Source organism: Zingiber officinale, chromosome 5A, assembly GCF_018446385.1.
Source record: "Zingiber officinale cultivar Zhangliang chromosome 5A, Zo_v1.1, whole genome shotgun sequence".
Lineage (NCBI taxonomy): Eukaryota > Viridiplantae > Streptophyta > Magnoliopsida > Zingiberales > Zingiberaceae > Zingiber > Zingiber officinale.
Genome location: NC_055994.1, coordinates 73,023,702 through 73,033,886, shown reverse-complemented (window position 1 = coordinate 73,033,886; position 10,185 = coordinate 73,023,702). Strand labels below are relative to the sequence as shown.

The following is a 10,185-nucleotide window of genomic DNA, read 5'->3' as shown; positions in this document are numbered from 1 at the left end:
AATTTAAATAAAAATTAATTAAATTTAAAACTTAACTTAAAACTTTAAGTTAAAATTAATTCAAAATTAATTAAAATTCATAATTTAAACTAAATTCCCTAACTTATTTTTTTAATGTTAAATAAAAATAAAAATGCCTCACACAAAAGGTAGCAAAAATCCTGCCAAAACGCGTTGAAGGCGCCCTTCATATGCCTTTGAGGTACCTTGCATCAGGTTGAAAATGCCTCCAATCCCATTTTTAGCAATGAACACGGTTTTAGACATCGGTTTTCCACCGGTGTCTATTACATTTTCGACCGATGTCTATGAAGGTGATGTAAAAGGTCTGCCATTTTAGACATCGGGTTAAAATCGGTGTAGTATCACTTAACGACACTGTTTCATCAACGGTGTAAAACCGATATAATATTATATGATAATAACACCAGTTTTGGCAGCGGTATACGACCAATGTAATATTAGTTAATGACATCGGTTTTGCAGCGGTGGAAAATCGATGTAATATCAGTATTTTTTACCAACACAAATTTGATTTCTGAAATAGTGAAAAACCGACAATAACTAAGAAAATACACAAATATTCATAAATTATACAAATATTCTTCATTCAACAGTATCCATAAAATACACAAATATTCACAAATTACATAAATATTCTTCTTACAACAGTATCCATATAATACACAAACATTCTTTTTACATCAAAATCTAATAGATATCAAAATCAAGGTAGAACATTCTTTTAACAACACATCAAGGTAGAACATCATGAGTCAAAAATCAAGCTGAGGCTACATTAAATTATGAGAATCAGAATCTGTTCAACTTGCTATACTGCTCCATTCTTCTTGCGCCTTTCATTTCCCTAATCTCACCACTTTTCACCTTTAAATGCCTAGTTTTCTGAGTTAAAACATCCACTGTTCTAATCTGTCAAACAAAAGTATCATTTGGTCTACTTAACTACAGTAAAGAACAAAAACAGAAAAATTATACATGCTACAGAAGTCCTAGAATATCACCATCAGAAAGAAATTGACATGGGACAATATACGCAATTTACATTCCATGCAAATGCATGCATTATCCAAAGTTTTCAAAAATCAAATACCTTTCCTACTCAAATGTAATCTAGCATGCATTCAGCCCACTCGAACCGCACTTCATCAATTTCAACTCTAGAGTACTTGAGATTTGTAAACTATAAAAACACATAAATAATATATTAGTAAACCAAGATCAAAAATCATAGTTGAAAAAGTAGTAAGAGCACCAGGTAACAAGATGACTAATTTGAATGCTTAAAAAGAGACACATTCATCATTTATCTCAACCACATCATATAGTGATAGATCTATCATTCCTGGGAACTTAATATATTCCAAACCAGAAATTATTGCAACAAAGTTTTCTCATAGTTGCAATTTAATTAATCAGTACTTGATGGAGGTTCAATCTTTTCATATTTAGAATATCATTCAAACGTCCTGGTGTAGCAACAATGATTGAACACTGCGTTCAAAAATTAATCAGTACTTTAGAGCCTTCAAAAATTCCCACTGTGTTCTCATAGTTGCAATCTAATTAATCAGTACTTGATGGAGGTTCAATCTTTTCATATTCAGAATATCATTCAAATGTCCTGGTGTAGCAACAATGATTAAACACTGTGTTCAAAAATTAATCAGTACTTTAGAGCCTTCAAAAATTCCCACTGCGTTCTTCACAGACTCAACATCAATGTCTATTAGCTTTCCTGTGCTTGATGCAATGATTGAACACCTCTTTTCTGGGGCATTAGGAACAAAGGTTTTGCTTTTTCTTCAGAAGAAAACAATGCAATACTGAAAAAAAAAACATCTCAACTATCACAAACAAAAGAATGATATGTTTGTTATTAACCACTTACGAATCAAATAAAATTGAGCTAGAATATTGAGGGTGATGGGAATTTAGATAAAGACTTTTTTTTTGACTGTACAAGGTTTATTAGTAAAGAGATTATTTTGCTGATCTCTTTCATCCTATATCTTTTCCAATCCATCATAGTATCTTACTAGACATAAACTTCAAACGATGCCTAACAAAATATCAAAAATAGTACCAGAGCCAAAATTCTCAAACACATCAATCCTCTTCTTCCTTTGGTTTATCTTACAGCAAACATTTTCGTATATTTCCTTTAGGGCACCCTCTTCTTCCCTGGTACTTTCTATACCAAACACATCAACCCTCCCATGGAGCCTCTATATAAAACAATGCCTATGCGCTATAACTCATGATATATGTCATGCAAACTTTATATGCATTCAGTATCATCAGTTTATGGAGATATTAAGGAAAGATTAAAGTGATTGTTGTCTAATTCATAACCAATTCTGCCTTGATCCCTTCTAGCTTGATGTATTACCATATTAAAATTCCTAATTATTTTCGCATGATGTGATTTTTCTCTATTCTTGTCCATTGTTTTTATGTAACTGCTAAAGTACTGCTTGTGTTAACTATGAACTCTGAACAATGTTGAACAAATCATCAAGAATATTATTCTTTCCACAAGTTCTCACAAAATTGTGTATAATTGATCTAAATAGTTAGCAAATGCAATTTTGTGATTGTTTTTTCAGAAAGATATATAAAGGAAGCCCTTGAGCCTCCATTCCCCAATAACTTATAATTGTTGTAAGACATTGACATTGTTGTAATACAATTTCAAAGTGTGTTGTATCCCAAAGGTTCAACTAATTGGGGCTCTGACAATATTCATCTTATAGTTATCCTTCACACACCTTTTACTTAAATCACAACTTAAAGGCCTAGATAACCAAATAAATGGATTGAACATAGAGTTAAGAAAAAATGACCTCGGTTTGTTGTGAGCATCAGCGAGTTGCAGGGCAGCAGTGTTTGTGGCAATTACTCCAATTGCATCATCAACGAGAGCTGCTAGCTAAGGATGCAATTGCAAAGCAAATTAGTACTAAATGCACTTGAAATATTGAAGAGGATAAGTAATTAGATTTAGGATACCTGGCCAGGAGTGGTAATGAAGAGGATATGTGTGTCATCGCCGACCACTTCCTCTACATCCTCCCTCACTTTCTCATGTGGGATGACAAAGAGAGGCTTCACACCCCTGTTTCCACAAGCTAATAAGATGTATCTAATATGAAATCAATTCTTGAAGATTTGATATCCATAAGAATAGGACACAGAATTCTAAATTCACTTTCCAAGAGTAAGTATTCCTCTGTAGACCATCAAGAACAACAACTGTATGAATTAGATAGTGAACTAAATTTTCTATGCAAAGCAAGGATACATTACCACCATCACAAAGGGAACTATAAGATTATATTGTCTTGGCTTCTTTATTCATGAGCTGAAAATCACCCATCTTATGTGTACTGATCTAGTAGTTAAAGTATGCACATGAGTTAACATCTAGTAAAGTGTCATTCATGTCTAGATTATAGATTCTACATGATGGCAGTAGTGTCATCCATGTATACTTTGTTCTTGATTGTTTCTTCCACTTGACTGAACTTATTGTAGATAGCATGGCTTCACTCTATAAACTTGTATCTCTACAAAGAAGTTCTACATACCTCAAACCTTTTACTATTTCAACCCAAACTTGGATCGGCAACAAGCTATCACTGTCCCCCTTGGATCTCATTGAAGCCACAGAATCTATTTCAATGCCATGAATGACAACAAATCCCCCCTTTCGAACTCCGACTTTGTTGTATTTTTCTTCCACATAGGCCCTGAGCTTCTTTGAGATGGACACTCTGAGAGGAGACACTGGGTGCCTTGACACTGGGTGCCTTGGCACACTCCATTTCATCGTACCTGAAACACCACAAGTATCACAAATGAACAATCCACAACAACAAAAGATTTTTTTTGTTTGTCTGTTTAGAATTGAGGCATCAATGGTGGTTGCCTCACATGTGGTATCCACGTTCGGAGAGCTTCATGGTTGGAGAAGTGAAGGTCTCTGTGAGCAGCAAGCCTGCGCCTGCTGTGTTAGACCCCGTGGTAGTTTTGATGTGATCAACCAAGTTGGTTAGGTCCTGCTTTGTGTTTGATCCCTGTGTCTGAGTGTGCAGGAGCTTAGGAGCACAGGAAGTCAAGCGGAAGACGCAACTAGCGAGAAGGACGGCACGGGAAGGGAGTCGACGGGCTCGGTGCATCCGAAGGACGAGAGAGCTACGGAAGAGTACTCCGGTGGGCGTGAAAAGCGTGTGCGGCGTTCGAGGGACGTTAAGCCGGGACGGAAGGCTGCTCGAGGAGAAGGCCGGGAATTGGGTTCGGGTGATCGCTATTCCGGTTGGCCGCAATCACCCAAAAGATCAAAGCATCGGAAGTCAAAGCCGGAAAGAAGCAGTGTTGGAATCACTGCTCAAGGCGCCTTCAACAAGGTTGAAGGCGCCTCCAGCTTGAAGGCGCCTCCAGCTTGAAGGCGCCTTCAATCTGGTTGAAGGCGCCTCAAGCTGGTTGAAGGCGCCTTCAGCCTTGTTTAAGGCGCCTTTAACCTGGTCAAACATATCGTTCGTGCGCAGATAAAGTTTTATCCACTGACCCAGCTTGGAGGCGCCTTAGACCCTCAATGGAGGCACCTTGGAATTTCGGGATAGAATTTCCAGGGGCTATAAAAGGACCCCTGGAGCTAGGAATTAACAACAACTTCTACATTCAACTCTGTAAGCATTTCCTAGCTGTAGTTCTAAGCCATTAGAGTGTAAAAGGCTTCTCCGCCTTCAGCAAAGGAGAATTTTCTTAGTGTGCTTTCTTACTGCCCTGGATTAACAACCCTCTTGGTTGTAACCAAGTTAAATTCTATTTCTGCTTTTATTTCAGCCTTTATTATATTTACTATTGCATTAATTGAGTTGAAATCCGAGGAGGGTAGTTTTATTTTTTATTTTCAACAATTCACCCCCCCCCCATCTTGCCGGCCTCCGCTACACCTACAATTGGTATCAGAGCCAGATCACCTCAGAAGGACTAACTGCCAACTGAAGCACTACGATCAAGACGATGGTCGGAGCAAACATTCATCCCCCGAAGTTTGACGGAGATTTCACTACATGGAAGCGAAAAATGGAGGTATTCTTTAAAACAGACTTTGATATTTTAATTACTTTGAAATATGGTTTTGCAGCTCCTAAAGACAAAGAAGAAAACACATGGAGCAAGAAGGAGCAAGCCGATTTCGTCGCCAACGGAAAAGCTGAATTCCACCTCCACAACGTTTTTCCACCTCAGGAGGTAAGTCGGATCGGAAGCTACGACTCAGTGAAAGATCTCTAGGAGAAATTCCTGGAGCTTCACGAAGGTACATCTGAAGCGAAGCTGGCGTGATGCGACATCCTCCGGACATAACTAGCAAACCTCCGGATGAACAACGGCGAAAAGGTAGCACAACTCCAAATGAGAATCAAGGAGCTGATAACGCAACTAACGAACCTTGGAGAAGAAGTAACCAACCGGGATTCCATCCGATACGCGCTCAATGCCTTCCCGATAACTCCAGAGTGGGCCTCCTTAGTAGATGTGTACTACATCTCTAAGGACCTCGAGGTAAGTACTTTAGAACAATTGTTTTCCACTTTTAAACTTCACGAATCTCGAGTTTCAGAGCCCAATGGAGTAGAGAAGACCAGTCAGAACATTGCCTTAAAGGCAAAAATGAATAGTTCTGACTCCGAAGCCTCAGTCAACGAATCCGAAGCGGCACTACTGGTAAGATGCTTCAATAAGTTTTTCAGTACTAATAAATTTAAATCGCAGAGGCATCATCGAAAGAAGAGGACGGTTCATTGCTACAACTGTAACGAAGAGGGGCACATCAAAGATGACTGCCCAAAGCTAAAGAGAAAGGAGAAAGAAAGGGAAAAGTCAAAATACAAGAAACCAGAACCCTCCAAGCACAAGAACCTGAAGGCTACCTGGTCAGATTCGTCATCCTCTGAGTCAGACATCGAAGAATTCTCGGGGTTAGCGCTAATGGCGAACCATCAGCTGAAAGAAGACTCAAGCACAGAGATGAGCATCGATGAAGGGGGAGGAACATCAGAAGAAGAAAGTAGCAGTGAAGGGGGAGTGTCACCAAATCAGGTAAGTAAGGTACGCAATCTAACCCCGACTCAATCTTTTAAATTTATTAAAGCTCTTTCTAAAGAATTAGATAAATTAGAAAAAGAAAATGAAAATTTGAAATTGGAAATTGAAAAATTGAAATCTGATGCATGCTTAAAGATAAATGTTTTTCCAAAATCAAAACTTAAAATTTATGGAAAATTAAACTGGTATATAAGGAAACATCAGGGTCAACTTAGGAAAATTCCTAAGAATTATATACCCCCTAAATTTTTGACTAATCCTGTAGGAAGGAACCTTTATTGGGTTCCAAAATCTTTGCTGGTTTAAATTTATCTTTTAGTTAAAAGCTTACAGTGAGAAAATTAAACATTGAAATTTTTTATGGAAGCTTTGTCTAAGGAAGTGATTGTTGCTCCAATAACCAAGAAGGCCTAGTGCCTCGCCACGACCAGGAAACTAAAATATTTAAAGAAAATGTTTAATTAACTTTCTGAAAAAATATTAAAAACAAGAATTAAATAATGCTTTGAAAGTTTATCAACCATTTTTTTAATTAATTGACTTAGAATTTTTTTTGGGAAAATTCATTTTAACTTAGAATTTTTTTTTGTAAAATTCTAAAAATTCATTTTTGCTTAGAAAATTTTTTTAAAAAAATTCAATTTAACTTAGAAATTTTTTCTAAAAATTCATTTTTTCTCAGAATTTTTCTACCTTAATATTCTCTTGTTGGAACCCCATTTTTGCTGTGATCAAAGGGGGAGAGAAAGGTACAAGTTTAGGGGGAGTACGGAAAAATTAAAAAATTAAAAATTTTTAATATTTTTTCTAAACTGTGTTACAATTTTATTTATTGCAAATTTATGTTTAAATATGTTAGTTTAGTAATTTCCTTTAAAATTACTATTTATGTCTATTTTAACCCTAACTTAAACTTGGATTGATGCACATCAAAAAGGGGGAGATTGTTAGACCCCGTGGTAGTTTTGATGTGATCAACCACGTTGGTTAGGTCCTGCTTTGTGTTTGATCCCTGTGTCTGAGTGTGCAGGAGCTTAGGAGCACAAGAAGTCGAGCGGAAGACGTAGCTAGCAAGAAGGACGACACGGGAAGGGAGCCGACGGGCTCGGTGCGTCCGAAGGACGAGAGAGCTGCGGAAGAGTACTTTGGTGGGCGTGAAGAGCGTGCGCGGCATTCGAGGGACGTTAAGTCGGGACGGAAGGCTGCTCGAGGAGAAGGCCGGGAATTGGGTTCGGGTGAGCCCTATTCCGGTTGGCCACAATCACCCAAAAGATCAGAGCATCGGAAGCCAAAGCCGGAAAGAAGCAGTGCTGGAATCACTGCTCAAGGCGCCTTCAACATGGTTGAAGGCGCCTCCAGCTTGAAGGCACCTTCAATCTGGTTGAAGGCGCCTTCAATCTAGTTGAAGGCGCCTCAAGCTGGTTGAAGGCACCTTCAGCCTTGTTTAAGGCGCCTTCAACCTGGTCAAACAGACCGTTCGTGCGTGGATAAAGTTTTATCCATTGACCCAACTTAGAGGCGCCTTAGACCCTCAATAGAGGCACCTTGGAGCTTCGGGATAGAATTTCCAGGGGCTATAAAAGGACCCCTGGAGCTAGGAATTAACAACAACTTCTATATTCAACTCTGTAAGCATTTCCTAGCAGTAGTTCTGAGCCATTAGAGTGTAAAAGGCTTCTCCGCCTTCAGCAAAGGAGAATTTTCTTAGTGTGCTTTCTTACTACCCTAGATTAACAACCCTCTTGGTTGTAACCAGGTTAAATTCTGTTTCTGCTTTTATTTCAGCCTTTATTATATTTACTATTGCATTAATTGAGTTGAAATCCGAGGAGGGTAGTTTTATTTTTTGTTTTCAGCAATTCACCCCCCTCTCTTGCCGGCCTCCGCTGCAACTACATGTTGCATTGACATTAGGGTACACGTAGCTTACTTTGTCCCAAGCAGATATCATGAACAAGAATGTCGCATGGCCAAGTCCAGCAAGCTTGGTCGATAAGATCAAATCATAGTATCGATTCTATCAACAAATTCATAAAAAACCAGTGAGATTTCTGCTGTCATTCCATTTCAAGGATCATGTGTTTCCCCCCTTTCATTTGTACCTTTAACAGACCGATCATGTTGACGTACTCCACCGGCTCCGGGAAATCTTCGTCGGGGTCATACACATTCACCCACCTCACATTCTTGTTCACCTCGTACACCTGCTTCCCCATTGGTAAGGCAACGACATCGATCTGCACGCCGGGGGTACCTATCCTTGATGAGCTGGATCACGGGGAAGAAGAGGAGGTTCTCGTAGACTCCGCTGGAGATGATGCAGCAGCAGAGGTGCACGTCGTCGTGGACCTTGGAGGTGAGCGAGGTGAGCTCGACGTTGAATCCCATGGGAAACTTGAGGAAGTCGTAGGGGTTGGAGGAGTTGTCGAGAGGGTGAGGGTCCTCCTCCTGCTTTCCGTCGGCGAAGAGGGATTCGTACTCGATGTCGGGGTCCTCTCCGCAGTCAAAGGGGTCGAGCCAAGGGTTCTTCTTCTTCTTCGCGGTGGCGGCGACGAATTGGAGCCGTCCTCGCTGAGGATGGTACGCCGAGGAAGAGGATAGAGCATGGGTGTGGATTGGGGAAGGGAATGCGTGGGAGACGGGGAAGGAAAAGCTACAAGAATGCGAAGAAGGTCTCCTCTTCTCACCCAAAGGGAGGAGTTGGAGGAGATGTGATGTGGTTGGATGGAGAAGGAAGGGGCGTCAATCTCGGAAGGGGAAGAGGGAGATGAGGTTGAGAGAGATGGTCAGGTTTAGGTTTAGGTTTAGGTTTAGGCTGAGAGAGATGGTCAGAGGAAGGGGCGCGATATAGGTTTAGGTTTGGAGGGAACTTTGTGAAGTATTGCAAATTTTGGCTGGTGGGAAAATTAAAATATTTTATTTGGGTTCATTAACACCGGATTTTAAAAACCGTTGTTAAAATTGGTGTCTATTAACGAAAAAAATGCGCTCATAGACATCGCCTAAAAAACCGATGTCTATGAGCGAAAATCTACGCTCATAGACATCGATTTTTGGAAAAATCGGTGTAAAATACTCAAAGACATCGATTTTTGCTTAAAATCGATGTTGTTCCACCGATGTCTATAAGGGTTTTTCTTGTAGTGACAGAAAGGTTTTAACGTTATTTGTGTTCGTTTGCCAAGTGCCTTCGACTCACCTTCTAGCTGTATTTTCTTCCCCTTTTACGTCCTAAATTCAAAATATGTCTCCTAAGTATCCTCTAAATCTAACCCCTCAATCTAGTTTTGTTTATTTACTATATTTTGCCTGAATTTGTGTGTATATCTATAAATTGTTTAGGAAAAGGTGGGTTGTTAATCCACTTATTACTACCCGTCTACTAATGTTAGGTTCCCTACTGAGTAACTTAAGTTACATTTTCTTGAGCGTACATATGTGGCCCTTAAGACTGGATATTTAAATAGGGCTTTCTTTACCCGTTATTGTCCAAATATAATAGAAATAATCAATTACTATAACTTAGGTCTAGTTTACTATGACCAGGCAGTTAATCTATATCTATGTGTCTAATTTTTTTAATAACCTGGTTAAGGTTGATGACTTGACCTACTATACCAAAGTAGTTGATAGAGATATTAGTTTTTTCCTTACCCTTCTTTTTGACTGCTTAGGCATATGATAGTTAGCCTATCCATTTTTATGCTACCCTAGTAGGGACTTTCCATTTGGCAAACCCTACTCCTATATTACCTTAGATATCATCCATCTATACCTTTTTGGGGAGGATCGGGGGGTCCCCACTACCATAGATTTTAGATCCCTATCTTTACGGGTGCAGGATTATGTATTATATAGAGTCCTCACCACCTGCATCCTTCTGGTCACATCCCACGATGTTGCGATGATACAACCATTCCACTCATTTTTTCTTTATGCGTTGTGCCAACAATTAGACATTGATATTGCATTGCATATATTTCATAATATCATTCATGCATCTAGTATGGTCACTAGGGGATGCATCGATATGCCCTATTGCCATGTATT

The 10,185-nt window shown here is 39.2% G+C and overlaps 1 pseudogene; it reads right to left on the bottom strand.

Moving 5' to 3' along the window:
- Window positions 1-1,676: 1,676 nt before the first annotated feature.
- LOC121979634 lies at window positions 1,677-9,945 on the bottom strand (annotated as a pseudogene).
- Window positions 9,946-10,185: the final 240 nt, after the last annotated feature.